This window comes from Mauremys reevesii, linkage group 2, assembly GCF_016161935.1.
Source record: "Mauremys reevesii isolate NIE-2019 linkage group 2, ASM1616193v1, whole genome shotgun sequence".
NCBI classification, from domain to species: Eukaryota; Metazoa; Chordata; order Testudines; family Geoemydidae; genus Mauremys; species Mauremys reevesii.
In genome coordinates, this window is record NC_052624.1 from 182,245,143 (window position 1) to 182,271,460 (window position 26,318).

Below are 26,318 nucleotides of genomic sequence, written 5' to 3' on the forward strand. Positions count from 1 at the left end.
ACCCATTCCATAATACCTGATTTGGAGAAACTTGCTGTAATTACACAGTTATGTAGAAAAATAAACATGTTCCAGCAGTATTAGCCTTCAGTTATGTATTAGCCTTCAGCTGCAACACAAGAAGTCTTTCCAAGGCTTTGCAATGAAATAACATCCTGAATTCAAGGGCTGCTTAGTCACAGTCAGGATGCATTGTGGTGTGCTACAGTTATATAATTAAAATCAAAATACCCATGGTACAGAACAGGACCAGTATGTTATCTAAAATTCATTTGTACTTAAACATTATAGTTCTTGGAAGAAAAAAACCCCCAGTAATACAATTTGGGTGCCAACAGAGTTGGCGTGGCATAGCTTTGGAAGCCTGTGATAGTCACTTATATTTTCCTGTGAATCTTTGAGAATGAAAGTTGTCCATACTGCTAGATCTTGGCTTAAAAAACAAAACAGAAAAAACAAAACCCTGTCCATCCCAAACCATTGGTTGCTATGTTTTTAGCTGCCAGAGAGCAATCCATGCTTGAACCCTTTTGTCTTTTTTATTTTTTTTTATTTTTTTTTACATGAGATGTTTCTCTTCCAAGATAAAGGAATAAATATGATAGACTATAACAGATTTTTGAATCTTCAACCATAATATTTTTGGGGATGTGATAGAATAACAGAGATAATTAATTACGCAGGGTTTTTTTCCTAACACCTGGAGCTCATGCTGTTGCTGCTTCTGCTGGCTAGCTGTTGTTTTTCCATAAATCACCCTGTCGGGTGGTGGTGGTGGGGGGGAGGAGAATCCATTGAAATATGGAAAAAAGTAGTCATGGCTAGGATGGAAGGAAAACAACATCTAAATATTTCACTACCACCCAATAAGCATAGAATCTCCAGGAATTTCCATTTTCCTTGGCTTGTTTCCTTGGCTTTCAGCTTGGAAAAGAAACTTGCCTAGATGGCTGTATTTAAAATAATAATTTCAGCCTGGATATTTAAAAAAAGTAATAAAGGAACTAAACAAGAAATGTCTCCAGTCTTGTGGCCTATGGTTCCATCTGAGGTCTTAATGAAGGCTTTTCATCCACACAAAGGACTTCCACAAATCTGGCCATTCAGACAGATCTGTGATAGGGATATTTTCTTTCAATTGTATTTTAATTATGCCAACTCTGATATGACATTTGGTTTGCACAAGTAACTTTACAAGTTTTGTAGGCCTATTGTTTCTAGCATGCTATTAAACAGTGGCAGGGGGATTGGGAGGGGAAGCAAGAGTCATAACTCCCACACAAATAGATGCCTCTTCAGCCAAATTCAGTACATGTACAATAACATTTCAGCACTATTTCATGTAATTTTTCCAAATGACACAGGCCACACAGTTTCTGAGAATATTTCAGGAACACTGTAAGCCTCTTCTTCAGCCTTTACTTGCAAATGTTATTCAGAGTGAGTAATCTCATATATTATTCAAGAGATGTAAGGGTTGCAGAATCAGACACATAGAAAGTAGAGACTGGGCTTGTTACCACATTTTTTAAATTTCCCCCTCTTAAGTTTGCAGTGCTTGTTATTTTTTAACTTTTGTGTATTAGTGGTGGTGTTGCTAAAACATTATTTAATCAAACTTGCCTGGGTGATGGTTCTTGCTTTCAAATTTCTTTTAAGGAAGATAAAAGTAGACTTCAGAGACTGCCATGGTTTCCTCAGGGGACCCTGTGTTTTTGTTACCACAAGCCTTATTTTGAGAGAAAATGCACTTAAAAACCAAAACCAAAAAACAAACAAACAAACAAAAACCCCAGTCAAAACAAATAGCAACCAAACGTTCTTTCCAAAATTTGTTTGGTTGGTTAACCCCCCCGCTGAAATGTAGACATAAGGTCTTGAGTTGCCAGGTGCACTGAACTGTACTTGGGAGAATATCAGCATAAATTCAGTAAATAACTTCTGTTAGTGAATCAAAATTCAATTTGGCTTGAGTATAGAAAATGTCACCTGAATTGTTTTAACAGTGGAGCATGAACCTTTGTTTTTTAATTTGTTATGCCTGAAAGTAAGTAGAGGAATATTATGATTAGTCACTCTCTGCTGTTATAATAAACGCCTATTTTCATCACAGCATTCATTCTAAGCAGTGGGAGTAGTTTATCTACTAAAACTGTTCTCTTGCTCATACACTATCAATGAATGATGTAGCTCCATCTTGTGTATAGGTAGCACCCTTCCTTTCCACTGCATGGGTTGAGTTGAGAAAAGAATTGCCCTATGCTTCACCTCCAAATTCCTGGGTAGGGATTATGCTGTGATCACGTCTGGGTCAGGAAAACAAATTTCACTTGTTCCATTATGCATGGAGGACTGAGTCCCCAATGACTACATTTTGGATTGAACTGCAATCTTTTGTCAAACTGTAAAATTCTTCACATTGGTGTAAAACAGAGCTTTCCCCCATTTCTTTGGCTTTATTGTTTGAGGCTAGGTATTTTGTGACGTCATCTTTGAAGAAAAGGATGACAAAGGGAGAGTTATCTACGATAAATTCCTTTTCATGAGGTCATGGTCAGGGTTAAAGTAAATCTTGGGCTTTAGATATTATGAAACACAGTCAAAGCAATTTCACCGTGTGTGGGTGTTTTGTTTTTTTTTGGTCCTGGTAAATTATGTATTGCACCAGAATTTTTTTTTTTAATTATACGTGTGTTTCAATAATCAAACAGGCAACTTTTAAACAACTTACTCCTCCTTGTTCACTACTAGGAGTAGAGCCAATGATGATTAATCAGAATTGTCCCGAGACTTACATCAATCTTTCTACTTGCCTTCTAAGTCGTGGTCTGATGCTATCATAGGTGGTAAACTCTCAGATGTGATGTGTCTGAGATGGCTAGGACTATCCAGTGCTGATGCTTCAGCTGTACGTGTTCCTACTTTTTCACACATGCAGCATCACACTGTAGAGAGAATGAAACAGTGGCAGGCACAGCAGGTTGGTATCGATCTAGCCACCAGGAGAAAATCAGTAACGGCTTCTTTTCTACATAAATTTCGGGCATTGAGGTGGGAGGAGCAGGGGAAAATTAGTTGGGAAACACCCAGCTGAGCACAACGTAATATGAAACCGTTTTGGTTATTTGTGGGGGGCAAGAGAGAAAAGTATAAGTATTTGAACAACTAGTTAGGTGAACAATTTTCTGGCTTTTTATAAAGCTATAAATAAACGGTAGATATTAATGGTACTAGTAATCCCTACATCATGTTACTCAACAGCAATCCTTCCAAATGCTAACAGTGTAGTGTTGTAGTTCAAAGAGCATCAAGGTTGGCTTTTGTGGGGAAGAAGAATGGTGACTGTAAGATGTTGGTGGGGCTTATTAGCAATTAAAAATCTGACCAATACCCAAAAGGCCAAGTTCAAGTACAAGAAGGACCCATGGCACATCACCCTGAAAAATCCGCTTCTGCATTCATGGGTTTCAGTCGTTTTCTTTGTTGTGGAATTAGGTTATGAGGGAGGAGAAAATGCAAACTGACCCTCCCAAAGAGTTTCAAGGTATGTCTATCAGGAAGGAAATGAGAATCATTGAACTCATGTGTTCATTATGGATTTGGTCCAAAGCCCTTGGAGATCAGAGGGAGACTTTCCACTGATTTCAATGGACTTTGGATCCAGCTCTACATTACATCTAATTACTTACTTAAAAAGTAGCAAAGATGAATCATAGAATCATAGAAGATTAGGATTGAAAGAGACCTCAGGAGATCATCTAGTCCAATCCCCTGCTCAAAGAACCTCTAAGGATGGAGATTCCACCACGTCCCTAGGTAACCCATTCCAGTGCTTCACCACCCTCCTAGTGAAATAGTGTTTCCTAATATCCAACATAGACCTCCCTGTGATGGTACCTCCCATAAGGCTTTATGGAAATATGCTTAGAATGTGTTTTATGCTACATATGCCATATAACATGTCTCTGTAAAGGTTATGATCTACTGAATCTATTAATCCTATTTGTATTCATGAATCATTTTTGTATTCGAAGTTATGAATATTCGCTGTGTACTGGCTTGATTTCTAAATAACCTTAGTAGAGCATTTGGTTAGTTCCTGGAGAAAGGAATGTTGACGTTAAGTACCTAATCAAGAAACACTTAAAGGACAATGAATCTTGGAATGCTCCAATCCACATAAGAAATCTACTAGAGGATGTTCAAGGTAGCATGTGACTCATGGCTGCTACCTGATAAGAAACTGTGAGTCATGCATGGACATGTGACTTGCCCAGGTGACTCCTAAACTCCATCGTGGAGCTGGACTTTGCATAGGAGTGAAGAGGGGGGTCTCTACTCACAAGAGAAAGTCTATTTAAACCCCTGGGAGACTCCTCCATTTTGTCTTCAGCTGGCTAAAGAGAGTGCCTCTCCACCCCCTAGGATACCGGAAAGAAACTGGAACAAAGGATAATGACTGCAAGGGGTGTGATTGATTGCTGGACCCAGGCTAAAAGGAGATTAGTCTGTAAAAGGCAGCATTCTGGAACTGGTGAGGATCTTATCTGTATTCAGTTTGATAGATTTGCGTGTTTTATTTTATTTGGCTTGGTAACTTACTTTGTTCTGTCTGTTACTACTTGGAACCACTTAAATCCTACTTTCTGTATTTAATAAAATCACTTGTTACTTATTAATTAACCCAGAGTATGTATTAATACCTGGGGGGAGGCAAACAGCTGTGCATCTCTCTCTGTATTATAGAGGGCGAACAATTTATGAGTTTACTCTGTATAAGCCTTATACAAGGGAAAACGGATTTATTTGGGTTTAGCCCCATTGGGAGTTGGGTATGAACACTTCTGTTAGCTGCTTTCAGTAAAGCCTGCAGCTTTGGGGCAAGTAATTCAGACCCTGGGTCTTTGTTGGAGCAGACGGGCATATCTGGCTCTGGGGTCCCGAGCTGGCAGGGAAAGCAGGAGCAGAGGTAGTCTTGTCACATCGGGTGACAGCTCCCAAGGGGGGTTCTGTGATCCAACTCGTCACACTCCCCCACTGCAATTTGAGACCATTGCTCCTTGTTCTGTCATCTGCCACCACTGAGAACAGCCTAGCTCCATCCTCTTTGGAACCCCCTTCAGGTAGTTGAAGGCTGCTCACTCTTCTCTTCTGCAGACTAAACAAGCCCAGTTCCCTAAGCCGCTCCTTGTAAGTCATGTGCCCTAGCCCCCTGATCATTTTCATTGCCCTCTGCTGGACTCTCTCCAATTTGTCCACATGCTTTCTGTAGCGGGGGGCCCAAAACTGGACGCAATACTCCAGATGTGGCCTCACCAGTGCCAAATAGAGGGGAATAATCACTTCCCTTGACCTGTTGGCAGTGTTCCTACTAATGCAGCCCAATATGCCATTAGCCTTCTTAGCAACAAAGGTACACTGCTAACTCATATTCAGCTTCTCATCCACTGTAATCCCCAGGTCCTTTTCTGCAGAACTGCTGCTTAGCCAGTTGGTCCCCAGCCTGTAGCAGTGCATGGGATTCTTCCATCCTAAGTGCAGGACTCTGCACTTGTCCTTGTTGAACCTCATCAGATTTATTTTGGCCCAATCCTCCAATTTGTCCAGCTCACTCTGAACCCTATCACTACCTCTCCCCCCAGCTTAGTATCATCTGCAAACCTGCTGAGGGTGCAATCCATCCCCATCATCCAGATCATTAATAAAGATGTTGAACAAAACTGGCCTCAGGACTGACCCGTGGGGCACTCCGCTTGATATTGGCTGCCAACTAGACATCGAGCCGTTGATCACTACCTGTTGAGCCCAACAATCTAGGCAGCTTTCTATCCACTCCATACTTTTTCAACTTGCTGGCAAGAATACTGTGGGAGACTGTATCAAAAGCTTTGCTAAAGTCAAGATATATCGCATCCACTGCTTTCCCCATATCCACATAGCCAGTTATCTCATCATAGAAGGCAATGATCAAAATAAGTTAACTTCATTGACATTTTCTGGTCAGGTTTAAAATTTTTCTTCATTCCTAGATTGGTACTGAATCACTGAAGAACCCTCATTCTGAATACCTCTGTTTTTTGCTAGAGAATACACAGGCACAAATGACTCAAATAGGAATAAAAAGAGAATACAAATAGAAAATGAGAAGCCTCTAAATGTTTGAATCGTACGATCATGAGAGAAACAAAATAACATCTACAGAAAATGAAAATATAAACCTCTTTTTAAATGAGATTTCACCTTTTTTCTGGGGATTTGTTTGGAGTTGGAACCACTTACTGTAAGAGGTGGGCAGGGATTCCACTTTTTTTCCTTTAAGGGTGAAGATGGTTGTGTTTGACTCAGTCTGCCTGCATCTTTCATATGCATAAAAAAGAGCAGTCCTTTGCTGTGTTCTGAACTATGAGAGAGAAGGGACCTCTTACCTCTCACATGGAGTTGGTCAGACTCTTGCTACAATTATGTACACAGGAACGACGTTTGGGATTATTCACCCCATGTGCCACAAGGGCTGAACCTTTTTAGGGCTCAAAATAAGGCTTAGATGGGATTTACATTGTGCATAGGTCATTTGCTAGCCCTCTGCACCAGGATTACCAGGTGTCCGGTTTTCAACCATAACATCTGGTTGAAAAGAGAATCTGTCAGTGTCTGGTCAGCACAGATTACAAGACATTAAAAATCTGGTTAGCTGCAGTAACCGGCCTCCTCCATTGGGAGGTGGGGGTGGGAAAGAGCAGCAGCTGCTGCTAGAGCCACATGGAGGAACTACTATCTGCTCAGCTGCTGATGTCTGACAGAACAGTGACTGGCATCCGGACTGGGCTCCAAGAGGTAGGTGCCACTTCGTTGGGGACATCTATCTACCCCTCCTGCCCCGCCGTGCCCTAATTGCCCTGGCCTCTCATTATGGAGACCAGCCCCTTGCTCTGAGGACCAACCCCCTCTCCACCCTGCTGTGCCCCAATTGGGCAGGCAGGTATAGTGCCCATCAGCTCCTCCCAGCCTGGCTTTGCAGGAAGCAGGTGAGTCCTGGGCAGGGGTTATGGGCTGGTACAGTGTACTGGTAAAAAGTAGCCACCAGTACCGGCCCATACCGCTGACTTTAAAGTGCTGCTGCAGTGGCAGCGCTTTAATATCACTGCCCCTTTTGCCTGCCCCCCGGCTGCCAATGGGGGGGCACAAAAGAAGTAGCTGCCCTAGGGCCGCTATTTAAAAGGGTGGCGGCGGCGGATGGAGCCCTGGGCCCTTTAAATTGCCGCTGGGGCCCTGGGCAGCGCGGGCCAGGCAGCGCAGATGGGCTGGCAGGGGGACCCTGACCCCAGCCCCACCCCTTCCGGCCAAGGCCCTGCCCCTTCTGTGGGGGGGAGGAGGAGGCAGAGCTGGTCCCATACGGGTAAGAGATCAATTTTACTTTCACCCCTGGTCCTGGAGAGGGAGGAGTGGAAAGTGAGCGATGGAGGGAGGGGAGAGAGGAGTAAGGAGGGCGGGGGCTTCAGAGGAAGGGTTGGGGCATGGCTGGAGCCTTGAGGGAAGAGGTGGGTCAGGGGTGTTTGGTTTTCAGCAGTTAGAAAGTTGGCAACCCTACTCTGCACAAGAGTGAAATTCACTCTTAATGCCTACACTGGGTTTGCCTACACTGGCACTTTAAATACTGCAAGTTTCTCGCTCAGGAGTGTGAAAAAACACCTCCCTGAGCGCAGCAAGTTTGGCACTTTACAGCGCTGAGTGTAAACAGTGCACCAGCGCTGGGAGCCCCGCCCCTCGTGGAGGTGATTTTTTTAGCGCATTGGGAGAGCTCTCTGCCATGACCATGCTTCATGAATTTGCGAGTCATCCTTGCACAGGGGCCATGCTAACCTTCTCTGTATTGTTCCAATTTTCGTATATGTGCTGCTGAAGCGAGCACAAGGCACGTTAAAGAACTACTGCGAGAAAGTTGCAGCGCTGTAAAGTGCCAGTGTGGACAACGCTTTAATGTTTCACAAATATAGTAGGAATTTCACAGGATGTGATCCTGATGTTTTAGTCTCCCTGGTTTATAGCTGCACCTCCACTGCAGCAATAAATGGAATATTATACTAAATAGAAAAGTGAATGTTTTATAATAGGTCAAATAAAAGCTAAAATTAGTGTTTGGATTAAACATAGCCCCTTACATGAAAAACTTCAGTGAATACAATGAGTTTGAGGCCCATATATTACAATAGAAACTATAATAAAAATACTTCATATGTCAAATACATGATGTGGCCAAGTTATGGCTGCAGCTGGAATCTCAGCTTCTAAATTTTCCGTATTGTTCCATCTCTGCTGCTTCATCTATTTCCTGGTTTCATCTGAACCCATATATTTCCTCACTTTTCTATACCTCTTAATTCTTCAGTCCCTCCTTTAGAGTTTATATTAAGCTTGTCAATAAGCATGTTAAGATTAATTTTGTATGCAAGGTACTGTATAAAATATGGGTGTATTGAACAGGATTATTCCTGTCAACTTTTCAAAAGAAAAGTGTGAGGATGAGAGACAGTTGTCAAAGGCTTTGGGACTGTGCAGGGGTGGTAAGACTTTTCTTCTTCTTCTTTATTCTACTGCTAACCGTTTCATTCTAAAAAATATTTAATGAGAATTTTCACAAAAAAATTGTCCCGTTTTAGATGAAAAATTTGGAAATTCAAAATGTAAGTATGGACAAAAAGTTTGTGAAAATTTTCAACCAGCTCTTCTTGTGTGCAACAGTCAGAGCAGCAGGGACTTCTGCTCTGGGTGCTGAAGCGGAAATAGTGTTTTTTCTTTCATTTGCAGAGCATCAGAACACTACCATACTTAAGAATGAAATATGCACCAATCTGATCAGGTTCATTCCTGTTTCCAATACAGGCGGCAGCCTTGAACATAAGAATCTTGCAAACTTCAATTTGCCCCTGCTGCCGCAGTAGTGTAGGTCTTCACTAATCCCCCTCCCTCCCCACACCCGCAAAAGTGTTTTTTACTGTGGGATAAATAATGTGTGCTGGCTATGCTGCTTTAAAAACATAGTGGAGACAAGGGACTTTAGTTTTACTATGAGGTAAACTAGGCAAGGTTAACCACAGACGGGCTATAGTAGTGATCTTGCCAAACTCTCTCGCGGTAAATGCTACATGTGCCTGGTCTCCATTTAGGATTTTACAGTGAAATAACTATTGGGCATTTGTTATCTTGAGATTAGCCTCCTGCACCCCTGTCTCACGCCCTCCCCCCCCCACAAAAAAAACCAAAAAAAACCCCACCACCTTTTTTGTCAGTGAAGACCAAGCCAGAGAATTAACTGCTTGCCACTGGAGAGAGTACATTTTCCATGCTATACATTCAGCTGGCAGAAACTTGGAATTTTCATTCCATGGGATATTACTACATTTTAAAATTTCATTCCAATTTGGAGAAAAGGAAAAGTTGAAATTTCCTGCATAACAAAAATACTGAAAAAATTAATTTTGGAAATATTGAGATGACCTTTTCAAACCATTTCTTTTTTATATGGTTGAAATGCTTCATTTAACTGTTCTGCTGCAAGATATCTGACCAGCTCTATTTTGTATAATGTAGTGTTTTTGGTAGTGGAAGTGTCCCACCACTAAACAAAGATTCTTCTTTCCCTCGTACTTATCCAGGACCAATGTCAACCTCTCCTTCCTATAAGCAGGGAGCCTGTACTGCAGTTTATAGCCATCAATGTTCTCTATCTCTAGTGTGTGTGTTCAAAAGCATTTTTAAACCCCCCACACCCATCTCCTCTTTCATTTCTAGATGTCACAAAGCTACTTCTAGATAAGCAAGCATCCTAAATTACAATCCCTTGCTTGGTGCTTCAGAGTGCCTAATTAAATTTAGGTCAAAGTATAGAAAATGGAAATTTTTGGGAAAAAAATAGTTCAAAGCCTGCACCCAGTGTACAATTGTAACTCCCTATATGATAACAGGCCCATAAGAAGGTCCTCATTAGAAAAGGTGGATTCAAGTCCTATAAATTCAGAGGTTGGATTTTTTTTTTTAAAAAAGTCTTCATGTCATTTCAAATCACCGTTTCAGTGCCACGGCATAGCTTTCGTTTCAGTAGAAAAGACTAATAGATTACGATATTAAGGATTCTGAACTTGTTTCACTCAGCAAGGCAATGAGAATTAGAATGTGATCTCTTAACACAATCGTGCAGAAGATGGCTCTATATGTGGAAGTGGTGTTAAATGTCAGAATAAAAGCCAATGTTTTTTACTTTGGTTTTATCACCCATCAGCAGCTATTCAAATGCAGTCTATGTAATTATACCCAAAGGAGAGATGTCCCAGTTCGTCATGAAGTAGTTTTAGCAATATATGTGGATGCTGATAGCACATAAGGGAAGAGAGAGTACAGTGTTTCATTAAGGTTCATTTGATCAGCTTTAAGTAATGAGTTTCATAATTCACCAGCATTTTATCATGATCTGGGAGTTTTGTCGTGTCCTTACATTGTCATTCCTTATATCAAGACCCGAGGTGATGAAGTAGAAGGGGTTGCTGATTTGCAAATGTCTTGTGTATTTAAAAGACTCTTCCTAGAGTTTGCATTTCAGTGTCTGTGGGTTTTTTCTTTCTTGCTGCAAGCCAAAGCTGGAGCACTAAAAGTATCTGAATAAAAAGTAGCAGTTTAATATTCATAGGTAGTAATTTGGAGTTGATGAGATGTTATTAAAGAAAAATATTGCTAGATGTCCTATGGTAACAAATTAGCAACGTATGATAAAAATGAATACTCCCCACTAGTTCCTGTTTTGAGATCTGGGGTTTCCTGGTGCCTCAATAATTGTAGACTCCAGTTCTCTGGTGTCCTTGTTAGATTTGATTTTACGCTCTCAAGTCTGTGCTGTTGCTTCCATGCCAAGGGTTCATTTCCCTTACTTCACATACTACAGGTGCTTAAAGGCTGAACCTATGTTTGTCAGGTGAAGGTTTAGCCACTTATGGGTAAAATAATAAAGAAGCCTTTGTCTAGATTTTTATCTTGGGCCAACAGATGGTGAGAAATGAAGGCTAATGCTTGGGTGGTCTTTGTCAGACACTGCAGTGAGCTTGTGTTCACATTTAGGGGAAAGGACAACAACCTGAGGGTAGAGAAGAAATCCTAAGAGTTTAACTAAGTGCCTAATCACTCAGTCTGGCCATGTGAGAGGCCCACCAGTGTTTGAGAAGTCCCACAAGGAACTTTTTTGGTATTGTTTATCTTAGAAGCAGATAACAGTAATGAAATCTGGAATACCTTATTCAATGTGTAGAAATCCCATGATGCATTAGTAAAGGCTTGATGGAAATCAACTCTCAGCACTCTTTATGCTGCCATATATTTATTTGTTTTTAACAATCCAGGTGTATAGTGGGATGCTGAGACACAGCATTCCAGTGATATGGAACAGTTTATAAAAAAATGCATTAAATGAGCTGTGACTGAAGTGATTTCATAGCTCGTTTTTAGATAAGCGCTCATTAATGGAAGGACGGGTGGTGTGCGTGGGGGGTGGGGAGGTTTGCTTGAAGTTGGGTTAAGAAGAGGTTATCTGCTTTTGCTTCAAGCTTGGCAGAGTTGGCAGAAAAGCTTGCTAAGCCCTGTGAACCCATACAAGTCTAGCCCTGAAAATATGCACAAGTCCTTGAAAGATCTGAGCCTTCCACTTCCAACTCCTTAACACGTGTTACCCCCAGTCCTTTCCAACGCATGCTAGGAGGTTTCTAAATATCTAGCTTAACACCTCCTCCCTATTGCTCTCCCTTCACTTTCATTCGAACCATTCCATGTGTTGCTTTGTGCTGCATGGAAATAGGAATAAGGTTTTCTCTTGTTTTTTTAACCAAATGCAATTACTTTAAAATCATCCTAGCCTACCACAAACCTCATAATAATTGGGCCCAATCTGGCACTTTTTACTCCAGGCAAAAGTTCTATTAAAGTCTTTGGGAATTTTGCTTAAGGATTTAGTGAAGACTGCAGAATTTGGATGGGTTTCAGTCCTTCAGGTCTAACTAACAAAGTGATGTGAGAAGAGGACTAAAATAATTGCCCCTCCTTTCTTTTCCCCATATCTGGGCCAAGAGTCCCCTGCTACTTCTACCCTTTTGCTGTCTCATGTTTGATGACAAAACCTAAAAGAAGAGGTGCATTTCTTCTCCTCTTCTTCTTTAAGACTAGCCTGGGCCGCTTCAGACAGGGCTATATAACAACAAGCTGAACCAATATCCTTTCAAAGGGACAAGTTAAGATAGCTGGGCTATCAGGTAGAACTGGTTATGTGCAAGTGATATGATGAAAGTACCAGACAGGCTGATTCTCTGTCTTTACAACGTGAATAAAATACTTCAGGAATAATAATAATATAATAAAAAAGTGGCTTGGAAAAAAATGTGGTGGTTAATGTGGATGGATTAGCCAATATCAGTGTATTTGTATAATGTTGTTGATGTGACTTCACTGATGCATGCAAAATAGTGTATTGCTTTAAACAAACTGACCTGCCAGTGCTGAGAGATGTTAATTGTGGGGGTGGCATTGGTATCTCAGCTTGGATTTGGATTTGGGCAGGTAAGATTCTCTTCTAAATAAGTACTGTGTTCCCCGGAAAAGTAGTGTTCAAGAGAAAATCTTGTGTCCACAGAGCTCCAGGATCTTAATAGTAGAAATATAAATCCTTTAGTGTTTGAAGGAAGAGAACTGAAGAGAAACATATTACTTGTAAGTAGAGTGAGATATTGATGAATGCCAACTTAGCACACACCTTCCTAACTATGAGGATGTGCTTTAGGCAGGGCAGTAGTTTTGTATTCAAAAGAAATACATTTTACTTTTCTATCCCTGATACAGGGAAGTGAGACCATCATTTAGGAAGAGATAGGGAAGCTCTGCCTTAGCAGATGGACAGTCATTTCAGGCTTGTGTATCACATTATGGGCAAGTTTAATGATTGTAAGAAATGCTACGGAAGTGCTTTGTTCTTTTAACTACTGCTTTTTCTTGCTTGCTAATCTGTAGTGTCCAGACATCTTTGTTACAAAAATTTCTTAAATTATGGTGGGGTGTTGCAATGCTGGTTTCTGCTATACTTTTCTTCCATATGGGACGAAGTATAGGATTCAGCATCTGTGTGGAAACTTCTCGTAAACCAGGCTTGACTTAGGTTCTGTCTACACTTTGAGCTAGGGGTGTGATTCCCAGCTCTAAGACACATTACCCCACTAGCTTTCATTGAGCTAGTGCTCTACAAATACAGTGTAGCCTGAGTGATGGGAGGGGCTAGCCACCCTGAGTGCATGCCTATCAGAGACACCGGGTATGTACTGGGGGCTACCCCCTCCTGCTGTTGTGACTACATACGATTTTTAGCACACCAGCTCTGATTGCTAGCATAGGATGTCTCCACAAGCGGGGACTCACTCCCAGCTTGACGTGTAGACATACCCTGAGATGTGAAAATCTGCTATGCTTGTCCGACAGTTTGGATTTATGCTGCTTGGTTGTGGGGGAGGACCCTACTTGCAGCTTAACTGAAGTTTCTGCTATGAAGGGATTATTAAATTCATATACACTGCCACTTACTGTATTCTAGCCTGAGTCTTGCTTCAGAAGAGTTGAAGCGTGTAGACTGAATGATATGGCGTGTACATCTTTGCACTGTAGTAGCAGTGCACTACTAAACACTTCTTGTATTGGATGCGACAAGTAGCATTTTTCGATATCTGTTTGACCACAGTGTTTCCCACATTACCAGTGGTTTTGTGTTTTACTACTTTTCAATTTGTTTAATTGCTTGCAGTCTACTTGGTGAATAATACTATGTGGGAAACTGAGAACCACAAAGCTTTTTTCCAGTGAGAATTTTGCTTTTAAATTTCAATTTCAAAACATAAGCTACATTTGGGTCTATCTTAAAATTTTATGAACACAATTTCAAAAGCTGTCTCTAAAATCTTTCTTCTCAACTTCATTAAATACAAAATGGGTATTTAATATCTATCTATGCAATTTACATATGGAAATTCAGTTTGTGTGTGCAAACAAATTGAGTGGAAAAAATAGACATACAAAAAAATTGTGCCATCAAGTTGAGGTCCCTTCGAAAAATGTGACACTAGGTGACAGATTTTTTTATGTTAAGTGATTACTATATTTTATACAGATTAAAGTGAGAATAACACACCATCACTTGAATATTCCAAAGCGATGTATCCAAAAAGAAATAGATTCCAAATCTTTCAAGTTCATTAGAAGGAAATCACAAATCTGAGTCAATTTATTTGTGTAGGGGTTCCTGGGATACACACAGATATGATGGGCATAGAGTTTAACAATCAGGTGTGATTAATAATGATATAGGGACATCTCCCGTGTAGGTCTTATACTAGTGTCCAAGTTTATGGCTTCTTAAAAATGATTTAGACCAAATCATTAGATGCTAATCAGTTTCAGTAGCGACAGTAGTGACTAAGTTAAGGAAAACATCCATCCATCAATGTGGGGAACTGTACCTTTAAGAGGCTCATGTTATGTAACTGAGGCAGTTAGAACTGTGACATTGGATGAAGCAGATCTTTGTCAAGCACCTTGTCTCTGAGTGATTATTGAACATCACAATCCATGTGTCTTAATGTTTTACTTTTCCTTGGTACCAAATAGAAGGCAATGTTTTATACACAGATAATGGAAAAAAGTTTTTCATGGTAAATGATATGATTATTCTGCTTCTGCTGAATACAGTCTAGACCAGGGGTCGGCAACCTACAGCACGTGAGCCAACTTTGAGCGGCACGCAGCTGCCTGCTGCGGTCCCGGCCCCCAGCCCCACTCAGCCCCCCCGCCCACCGCTCTCCCCTGCGGGGGCAGAAGCTTGGTTCTGTGGCAGCCAAGCTTCCCCCTCCCCTGCTTCTTCCCCCAGCTTTCCTGCCTTGCCCCCTCTCCTTCCCTGCGCCAATCAGCTGATGGCCCTAGCAAGGGGGAGGGGGAAGAGCGGCAGCCTGCCCACAGCTCGTAGAGGACGCAGAGAGTGGTAGGGAGGGGGCCTTGGGGTAGAGGGTGGAACAGGGTATATCCCTTCCAGCCCCCTGACCTGAGCGGCTCAGGGCAGGGGGTGGAAGCATCCCTACGAGCCGAGCACTCCAGCCCTCTGCCCTGATCTCCCCCCCCCCACACCCAGCCTTCTGCCCTGCATCCCCACAGCCCCATCCCTCTGCCCTGAATTCCCCCCACAGCCCCATCCCTCTGCCCTGACCCCCCCTACACCCCCAGGCCCTCTGCCCTGCACCCCCTACACCCCCAGGCCCTCTGCCCTGCACCCCCACACACCCAGCCCTCTGCCCTGACCCTTGGACCCCAGCCTTCTGCCCTACACCCCCACACCCCCCAGCCCGCTGCCCTGATCCCTGAACCACCCCCACCCCAGCCTTCTGCCCTGAACCCCCTCCCCCAGCTCTCTGCCCTGACCCCTGAAACTCCCCCCCGCTCCCTCCGGTCTGGGGTCCCGGTTGCAGGCCCTGCTCAGCCCGCTGCTGGCCTAGGTGAACAGAACCCCAGGCTGGCAGTGAGCTGAGCATTTTAATTTAATTTTAATTTAATTTAAGATCAGCATTTTAATTTAATTTTAAATGACGCTTTTTACACATTTTGAAAACCTTGTTTACTTTACATACAATAGTTTAGTTATATAATATAGACTTATAGAAAGAGACCTAAAAACGTTAAAATGTATTACCAGCACACGACACCTTAAATTAGAGTGAATAAATGAAGACTCGGCACACCACTTCTGAAAGGTTGCCGACCCCTGGTCTAGACTAAGTGACAGACCTTTACTTGAGAAAACAAGGAAGTCTGAATGGAAGATTTTTTTTTAAAACATTTAAAGTTAAGTCAGAATAGTGAGAGTTCTTTTCATCAAAAGGAGTTCTTATATGCCAAACTGGACTGGAGAATTTAGACTATCAGATAGAAATACCTCCGAAGAGAAAGTGGTACCACACACAACCACTGTGACAATACAAGGCTTACATTTACTAACTGATTTTGTGATGCGGGGAGGAGGAGGGTAGAAGATGATGACTGAATCCAAGAATAAAACCCGGTCAAAAGGCCACATCAGTCCAGCTTGGCAGGCTGGCATAGTGGCTTCTGTAATTATGCTGGTGCCTTGTATATATGTGTCTTTTCCACTGAGTTTAAAAAGGGTTGTCCTCTAACTATCGGGTCTTCCACCAGACAAACCACTTTTGTACTCAATGTGGAGTCCTTGATGAGTCTTTGCTCTGTGCTTGTGTTTGCTGACTCCACCAATGCTCTTGGCACTGCTGTCTTGTCTCTGTCTGCTCAGTGAGATCACAGCAGACTTCTGAGGACACACACTATCTGGAACAACTCACACAGTAACCACATTTCTGTAAGGCTAGATTAGCATTCATGCTTACTGATTAAGTTTTTCAGCTTTAGTTCATAATGGTTCCTTGACTGAAATTACCAGAGCTCATACTGAGAGCATATTTGATTTTAGGTAGAAACTGGTTTGAATGGTGTATTGTTCTTTGCATCACCTCTGGCCACAACTGAATCTCCTCTCCTCTCCACTTCCAAACACCTCCTCCATAACTTTAATTTGATAACATTCAAAAGAAAGAAAGAAAGCTGGAATAACTGTGTGCCAATACAGGCAAGGCAATTAAAAAAGGATGAATAAAGTATGGACAACTCAAAATGAGGCTTTAAGTTTAGTATTAAAATTCTACAAAATAAATTTTAGGTCTAGTTCTCTTTTTCTCTCTGACTAATATGAATGTACAGGTTTAATTTCCCAACTTACAGTAGTGTGACCAGATATCCCCATAAAATTGGGACTGTCCCGTTATTTAAACCTTTGTCCTGCATCCCGATCAATGTACAGTCGGGACGCCATTTGTCCCGATATTCAGGTAAGGAAGCGAGTGGGAGGGAGGTGCTGACCCCATGGGTGCTCCGGGACTGGAGAGCCCATGGGGAAAAATTGCAGCCAAGCTCCCCTCTCCTTGTCTCCTTCTCCCCCCCCCAGTGCGCCATGTCCCCATTCATTCCCCTCCCTTCCAGCGCTTCCTGCTGCCTAACAGCTGTTTAGCGGTGCTTAGTACTTTCCAGGAGTGAGGGTTAAGGAGCGGGGATGCAGTGCGCTCAGGGGAGGAGGTGGTGGAGAAGAGGCAGGGCAGAGGCGGGGACTTGGGGGAAGGGGGAAGAGTGGGGCGGGGCGAGGGTAGTGCAGGGGCAGGAAGAGACTGTGGGTGGGCAAGCACCCACCCAGCAGAGGGGAAGTTGGTGCCAGAGGGGTGAGTGGCGGGCGGGTGTGTGTGTGTGTGTGAAGAGGCGAGTGGCGGGCGGGTGAGTGAGCGGGTGGGGAGGCGAGCGGTGGGTTGGGGACTGAGGAGGGACACAGCAAGCCAGTGGCAGCCGGGGGATGAGGAAGGGCACGGTAGGGGGGGGAAGCGAGCGGGGAGGGGGCGGGACCTGGGGCAGAATGGGGGCGGAGCCTGGGAGGAGCGGGGCTGGATTGTGCGTGAGACTGATGGCACCCCAATGTGTACCGATATTTTAGTTTGGTGATCTGGTCAGCCTAATTTATAGAGAAAATTATAAGTTCCTCCACCAATATTTTAAACTCACTAACAAAGGCAACATCCTCTTTGATTTGCAATGGATAACTTGGTTGCATATCCTGCAGTTGTTTCCTGTGTGGAATGTTCATTGATGACAGTAGGAGTTCCATGCATGGAATGGGTGCAGAATATGCAGAGGAGAGTTGCACTGTAGATTGGAGAGTTTTACTCTAATAGAAAAATTGGCTGGCTAGAAAAATGGATGCCAGCAAATATTTCTTCATATCTTGCTTACAGCCTCTCCAATGTTTTTGTTAATAGGAGTTTGTCTTTTAATCTTCAAAAGCTAGGGAACCCTTTAAACTATACATCATCTAGAAAACCAACAAGCCAATAGGTTTTTTCCCCCAAGTATTTCTATGTGAGTTGGGACACTGTGTTTTTGTGAAACGGTGATCTCTGCATCTTTTGGAATCTAATCTGTGCCAGGATTTCATTTTGTGGTTTAATCTAGTCATTTCATCCCACTGTACTTTCCACCCCCCATCCTGTTCTATGTTTTGTTTCATACATATGCTATTTTTCCTCTTTTCCGAGCCCAAAATTAACCAGCAAATAAAAAACTCCATGCTTAACTTCTGGTTTCCAGATTTTCTCTATGTTTGGATGCAAACCTAATGTGTTGGACCTGTGGTTTAGCTTCTGCTATTCAACTCTGCTTTATGACATTGATATTTACAGTGTAAATTCTATAACAATTAACATCCTTTCAGGCTGAGAATAGCACTAATGGAGATCCTGTCTTAGATCTCAGAGAGCAGGAGCAATGGTGTGGAAATAGGGGTGGGAGGGCTTAACATGGGATTGAACATCTTAAATTAGAAGAAAAAGTGAGTAGAAATAATAGAATAATAAATATAAGCCTTCAGAAGGAATTAGAACATGAACGGTCAATTTTTGCCATCAGATCTGTACTTTAGGTACAAGTAAATTCCAGCTATTTTAACCTCAGTTTTTGGACATTTGGATTTGTCTCTCAAATCTAAAATTTATATAGATATCTAGTTAGATTACGTGAAACCCTGACTGATCAAAAGTTTCAGATGTTCTTAGGGATAGTTGAAGTAATATGGAGTTTAGTTGTACTTTTAGTTTTTGCTGGTTGTTTTTCTGCTTATCTTCTGACTCAGCAAAACTTTGCTTCTCCTACACAGTTACTTCAGGCCTCCAGTCATCGACAAAAAACCCCATCATAGTGGAGCTGCTCCATAGTGCCTTCTGCAGGCCAAGTTTGGTGCTGCATGCACTCCCTGACTTTGTCCATTGTTATGGCCACGTAGTAGGAGCAGCACGCTCTGTGCGGTAAACTCTGTCAGTCTAATACTTCTGAGGGCCAAAAAATTAAAGAAGAATGTAATGTGTGTTAAAAATGAAAATAAAGCAAAAAGCAAAAATTGGAGCATTTTGGTTAGAATGAGGACAAAGTGTAGTGAGAAAAATATTTATAGCTATTGCTAAGTGGTGTGAGCATGATGGGAGAAGATTAAAAACAAAGAAGAAAAGGTTTTGGTATTTGAAAAATGATCAGTACACCTGTTCTACCTATGGTAACTTTATATTTTTCTTGTGAGAGTGTAAACAAGAAGCTCCTTTTAAAATGTAAGTTGTCATATTTTTGTCTTGTGTGTTCATGTGCAAATATTTTTCCATTTTGCACAGATACATATTTTCTTGTCTTGTTATGTGTAATGATAATGAGAAATGAGAAAACAGCTTCATAGGTGATAAAGGACATTACAAATGTCATGCTGTGAGTTAACTATAAACTAAATTGTGTTCAAATCATCAGCCTTGGGGACTGTTCCCCTGCTGTGTTTTATCCTTACTTCTTCCTTTATCTGTTTTCTGATAGGCTTTGCAGTCTAGTCCCTGCCAAGAAAACATACAGCATTGGAAGAAAAACAGGAGTTGATTTATTGTTTATTTAACAAGTTTGAAAAAAAAAAGATAGTTTCAAAATGGATAGCTGGTGTCATTTTATATACTCTGACTTCTAAGCTCCTTTTTAAAATATTACAAAAAACCTCCTTCATAAATATTAGTATGCTTAGTGAAATACCATAAATTGGTATTGTTTAAATTAATTGATGTGATCTAGTGTGATCTCCTGTATAGCACAGGGCATAGAACTTCCTCAAAATAATTCCTGTTTGAGCTAAGGCATACCTTTGAAAAATAAATCCATTCTTGATTTAAAAATTGCCCATGATTAAGGCTACATTTTGGTCATGGGTATTTTTAGTAAAAGTCATGGACAGATCATGGGCAGTAAACAAAAATTCATGGCCCATGACCTGTCCATGACTTGTACTATATACCCCTAACTAAAATTTGGGCTAGGGGCTGCGGGTAATCTGGAGGGAGGGGCAGGGGTGCCACGGGTGCTGGAGGGGGCGGTGGTGGCGTGTAGCCCAGGACCCAGGCTGGTGGGGAGTGGGGGGTGGCAGCACATGGCCTGGGACCCCGCTGGAGCTGGGGGGGAGGGTTGGTGGGGCTGGCAGTCTCCCTATCCGGCTCCGTGTGTCCCTGCAGCTCCTAGGGGGAGGGAAGGCCAGGGCTCCCCTCACTGCCCCCATCACATTGGCTGATAACTGCAGACAATGGGAGCTGTGGGGGGTGGTGCCTGCGAGCATGGGCAGTGTGCGAAGACTTCTGGCTCCTAGGAACTGCAGGGACATGCCGGCTGCTCCTGGGGAGCCCCCCAAGATATGCGCCACTCTGCACCCCAACCCCCCGCCACACCTCTGAGCCCCCTCCCACACTCAAAGTGCCCCAGTAGTGGCTGGTGCTGCTGGCCCAGGGGCTGCCTGGCAGTCCCTGAACCAGTTGCACCGGCCACTGCAGAAGTCACGGAAGTCACAGAAAGTCATGGAATCCGTGACCTCCATAACAGACACACAGCCTTACCCATGATGGATTCTTATTGATGTTCTCTGTCAAATTGGCTTCAGTGGAACGTTATAGGCAACAATGAATTTGGCCCACTCTTCTCAATCAGACTGTGTCTTCTTAAGATGGAGCTATGTTAATGATTCAAACATAATTGCGTTTAGAAAAGAGGATATTTGAACACAGGCCAAAGTGAATAAGTTCACTTTTCCCCCTCTATATGGTCATGTTTAAATTGACTAATTATTTAGCCTAATTCTGAGAAGCTACTGCTAATGTTTTTTTTTTTTTCCCCACTATTCAAGACCATATCTAAAGCCAACAGAGTTTTGTAAAGAAACATTTCACATTTGAGTGTTGGTACAAATGTGCCAATGTTTAGATATGCTCCCTATCCCTATCCCCCCACCCCTTGGGTCGTTTAAGCAAAACATTGGACTAGATGGAAGCTATTGCCATTTAGAAAACAATGTGAAGCCACTACTGGATTGTGAAAAACTGGTGCCATGGATTTGCCTCATTTTTAAAGTGGTTTCCTTTCTTGGTGCATGTAACCTTACTTGAGGAGAAAAGATGCAGAAATATAAATAGAATGGGATTTGTCTTTTCATAATTTATTTAGTCTCCTTTGTGACATTTTGTATTTAAAATGTATTTTAAAAAACAAACATGTAAATTAAAAGCAAAGCTGCTCTTTGGCTAGCTTGAAGCAAAATTTTCTCCTACCTGCCTTAACCACAGAGTCACAGTTTAACTAGTACTGTGCTAGATGTAGGCAAAGCCAAAGAAGTGGTAATCTTGAGGTAGGTTTTCTAGTTAGATATGCAGTGGGGGATCTCGGAGTGCGGGGACCCCTGTGCTGCTTGTAATACTGAATTTCTCTTTGTTGATAGTGGTTCCTATATCATTTACCTTCTCCATGGCTGCTGGACACTGAAAATATAAGATGTATCTAAAAAGAGTTATGAAGGAAGACCTGCATAGTTGTTATTCACTGGGAAACAGAGAGAGGGTTGTGTAAACAAAACTGGATGCGGCTTTTAATTTGGGAGGAATAAGTCAATTTCAATTCTAAGATCCCTATTTGAAATATTTTATGCCCTTCAACATATGAACTTTTCACATAAAGAGGTACAACAAAGGTTTGGTTATGCAAATCTGTTTGGTAAATTAAATGAAATATGTATTCCACGCAAATTGTTTCTCAGTTAATTTTACTAGAGTGGGATGTGTTGGGACTGTGGTAAAAGAAACTGAAAGAATTGGTATATATCAAGAAAAGGATGAAGAAAAAAGAAAATGTCACTTTTTTTATTTTGAATTAATTCTACTGCAGAACTAATTAATGCAAAGTTTCTGTGTCTTAACGGGTAGGCTGTGTAAATCAGGGCTCTAACCAGCAATTAAGTGGCAGATAGCCCAAGATATGCATTGTGTGTATCAGCATAATAGGTCAATTTTAAAATAATGAACTCTTCAGGAATAATTTCTTCAACATATTGGGCACACCACAGAGATTGTTTTTAACATTAAAAAAGACTGAAAATATCTCATGTGGCAGCCAAGGAAAAGCAAAAACTCGTCTGGACAAATGGAATTTAATAAATTACGCCCTCAAACTAAGATGGGCTCCATGCCTGTGCAAGGGTTCATCTATGTGGAGATTACTATAGGACTGGAGCCTTATTCCTCACATGACTAGTTCCTGAGCTGCAGTTAAAAGCCTTGGATGGATGGTCTAACTAGCACATCTGGACTCCTGCCTCTGTTTCCTAAATGCCTGTGATCCACAGAAGAAATGAATGACTTAATTTGTCCGCAGGGCCAGATTAGGCTATAGGCACTACTGGCCCATATTAGAGCCCCAGCTTCTGGAATTGTGATTACATCTGATTATTGTTCCATTAAAACCCACCCAAAAAACCCAAGTGAGTTTGTAGCTCTACAGTTGAGAAGAAAATATTTAAAATGTGACCCAAGCTATGCATAGCTTGCTCTTTGACAGAATCATGGAAATGTAGAGTTGAAGGGGACCTCAAGTCCAGCCCCGTGTGCTAAGGCAGGGCCAAGTAAACCTAGACCATCCCTGGCAGTTGTTTATCGAACCTGTTCTTAATCTCCATTGATGGGGATCCTGCAATCTCCCTGGGAAGCATATGCCAAAATTAACTATCCTTATAGTTAGAAAGCTTTTCCTGATGTCTAACCTAAATCTCCTTTGCAGCAGGCAAGTAAGCCTTTTATTTCTTGTCCTATCTTCAGTGGACAGGGAGAACAATTGATCACGGTCATCTATGTAGTAGCCCTTAACACAGGGGTTGGCAACCTTTCAGAAGTGGTGTGCCAAGTCTTCATTTATTCACTCTAATTTAAGGTTTTGCATGCCAGTAATACATTTTAACGTTTTTAGAAGGGCTCTTTCTACAAGTCTATAATATATAGACGAAGATGGCACGCAAGCAGATTTTCAGTGGCACTTACACTGCCCGGGTCTTGGCCACCGGTTCGGGGGGCTCTGCATTTTAATTTAATTTTAAATGAAGCTTCTTAAACATTTTAAAAACCTTATTTACTTTACAAACAACAATATTTTAGTTATATATTATAGACTTATAGAAAGAGACCTTCTAAAAACGTTAAAATGTATTACTGGCACACGAAACCTTAAATTAAAGTGAATACATGAAGACTCGGCACACCACTTCTGAAAGGTTGCTGACCCCTGATCTAAGTGGAAAATATTAGATAGCACCAGATCTAGGACAGACCCTACAGGACTCCATTAGATAACATCCTCCCAGTTTTGACAGTGAACCATTGATAACAACTCTTTGCCAGGGCTGGCTTTAGGCCGATTCGCCCGATTCCCCTGAATCGGGCCCCGCGCCTTAGGTGCCTTTTAAATTTTATTTTTATTTTTTTTACTTACCCGGTGGCATTTCAGCTGCGGGGGGTCCAGTGGTATTTCAGCAGTGGGGGGTCCGCTCCAGGGGTCTTGGGTGGCATTTTGGCGGCAGGGGGTCCTTCGGTGTCGTGGAAGACCTGGAGCGGACTCCCTGCTGCTGAATCCCCGGACTGCTGCCGGGTATTCGAATTGGGCCCCGCCCTTCATAAAGCTGGCCCTGTTCTTTGCTTATGGTTTTTCAACAAGTTATGCACCCATTTTAGAGTAATTTCATCTAGACCACATTTCCCTAGTTTGTTTATGGGAATATCATATGTGACTGTGCAAAAAGCTTACTAATATCAAGATAAATCACATAACTGCTTCCCCTATCCACTAAGCCAGTAACTCTGTCAAAACAGGAAATTAGATTGATTTGGCATGATTTGTTTATGACAAATGCATGTTGGCTATTCCTTAAAACCCTGTTATCCTCTAGATGCTTGCAAACTGATTATTTAATTATTTGTTCCAGTATCTTTCCTGGTTAGGTTGACTCGTCTACAATTCACTGGGTCCTCTTTGTTTCCTTTTTTTTAAAGAGGTACTATGTTTGACCTTCTCAAGTTCTCAGGGACCTCATGCATCCTCTGAGTTCTCAAAGATAATTGCAAATAGTTTTGAGGTTGCTTCAATTAGTTCCTTATGTAACGTAGGGTGAATTTTGTCAGGCCCTGCTAATTCGAATACATCTAACTTATCTAAATATCCTTTAACCTGTTCTTTTCCTATTCTGAGTTATATTCTTTCTCCCTTGTTGTTAATAGAAATTGTATTAAGCATCTGGTTACAATTAGTTCTGTGATGTCTACCTGAGTCTACAATCAGCCCAAAACAATAGTTGTCTGAGGGTATGTCTACAATGCAATTAAAAACCTGTGGCTGTTCCATGCCAGCTGACTGGGGCTTGGGCTAAAGGGGTGTTTAATTGTGGTGTAGATATTCAGTCGGGCTGCAGCTTGAGCCTGAACGTCTACACTGTAATTAAACAGCCCCTTAGACTGAGCCTCGTGAGTCTGAGTCAGCTGGCACGGGCCATCTGTGGGTGTTCAATTGCAGTGCTGACGTCCTGAAGGGCATACTGCTCTATTCAGGTAGTGGGATAGTAACTCTAAAACCCACATCTCTGGATCGACCTGCCAACACAACCCTAGCAAAAGACTGTTCATGGCAGGAGGAGAAGGGTTTAGCGGGCCCAGACCACCCACCTGAGCTTATAAGTACTGGAGGACCCCACTGCTGTCATCCTGGCTCTTGGGTTCAGTGGAGGTAATTTCTGTACTGTCCCTGCTACTTCTCCTGGAAGGTAGAAGGGTGTTCATGCTGCTGCCCCAATTTCTCTGGAAAGGAAGGGGGTGCCCACTTTCCACAGCTGTTCCAGGTGGTTTTGGACCTTAGCATGGGAACAGGCTGTCAGGCTGTACCTAGGTCCTAAATTTGCCTTAAATCAGCCATGCATATTTTGCTTCCCACTTTGCTAAATTCCTCCTCTGAGGCCTGGTCTACACTATAGAGTTAGATCGACATAAGGCAACTTACATCGACGTAATTATGTCAGTGTACACACTACAACCTTGTTCCCACTGATGTGTCCCCTGCTACACCAACATAACTCCCCCTCTCCAAGAGGCACAAGGCTTATGTAGGTGTAGTTAAGGCAACGCAGTGTCTGTGTAGACACTGCAGGTTACTTACATTGGCTGTTGGCTGTCATTCTTGTCAATTTCTGGGGTCAAGGCTGAAGCTGTAAAATTACAAGAAAGTCACTAACAGCTCGGTCTGTAGCTCCTGGCTCCCCACTTTCTGCCAGGAGCACGGCTGCACCAAGGCCCCCCGCCAGGAAGCCAGCTACACTGAGGGTCCCTGCTCTCCTCCGGGAGCCCATCAGTCACCCAGGCTCTGGGCGCGAAGCTCCCTGGCAGAAGTGTGAGGGGCAGCCATGCTCGAAGTGGGGAGCTGAGAACCTGGGGAGCAGCCAGGCTCCTGGTGGGTAGCAGACAGCTGAGACCCCCTTCGGCTGCCGGGTTCCCAGAGGGGAGCCGAGAGCCTGGGCAACAGCTGGGCTCCTGTCAGGGAGCTGTATGTGGAGCTGTCAGCCCCCCACAGTGCCCCTCTTAAGTCTGTGGAAGTGCTTCTGGAGAGGACGTAGATATGCCCTGAGTCCTCTCAATCAGTCCCTGTTCTATCCACATTTTAAGAAGAGTGCACGTGACTAACAATACAGTGGTCCTGTTATGTTCACGGCATACCAACAGAGAAACTGGATAAAATTGTAATATACTCTTTCTGGAAGGTTACAGTGTAACATTACTTTTTCTTAAAATCCAGAATCTTAATGCATGAGAACCAAAAAAAAAAAGAGCAGGATGCTTTGTAAGACAGAGATACACAACTCACCCCATCTTGCTCTAAGCTGACTCTTTACAGACTCTCTGCTGCTAGACCAAGATCACATGCTTCCCCACAGAACCCCTTGTCTGCAAGCAGGACCAGGAAAACTCCTGAAATTTAAAATGATAGCTTACAGTTTTCAACACACCATATCCTTTAAAATACACCAAAGGGTGCAGCTGCTTTTTAACAGTGTTTAAGCAGACACAGAGGAAAAAGGTCATTTTTGTTTGAAGATTCTATTCTATTCTGGTTCTTAAACTGCCCTTGTTACCATAATATCTGAGCACCTTTCAGAAGTGAATGGAGTGATGTGACTAGCATTTGTCAGATGTGGTTTGTTGTTCTTTCTCTCTCTTCCTTGGGGAAATAGTGCCAGTAATGTGGCACATGGTTTCACATTTCTGTATGCCATCCGTCAGTCA

General features: G+C 42.5%; 2 long non-coding RNA genes and 1 other non-coding gene across 8 annotated transcripts in view; 1 reads left to right on the plus strand and 2 right to left on the minus strand.

Moving 5' to 3' along the window:
- Positions 1–26,318, plus strand: part of LOC120398758 — a 347,241-nt gene that overhangs the window by 167,991 nt on the left and 152,932 nt on the right. The window lies entirely within an intron of this gene.
- On the minus strand, positions 2,810–26,005 carry LOC120398761. The gene is made up of 3 exons (XR_005594689.1): positions 25,900–26,005; positions 25,198–25,246; positions 2,810–2,945 (listed from the first exon to the last, which is right to left on the minus strand). It is a non-coding gene; the product is annotated as an uncharacterized LOC120398761 (long non-coding RNA).
- LOC120399712 lies at positions 7,808–7,909 on the minus strand. The gene has a single exon (XR_005595315.1). It is a non-coding gene; the product is annotated as a U6 spliceosomal RNA (small nuclear RNA).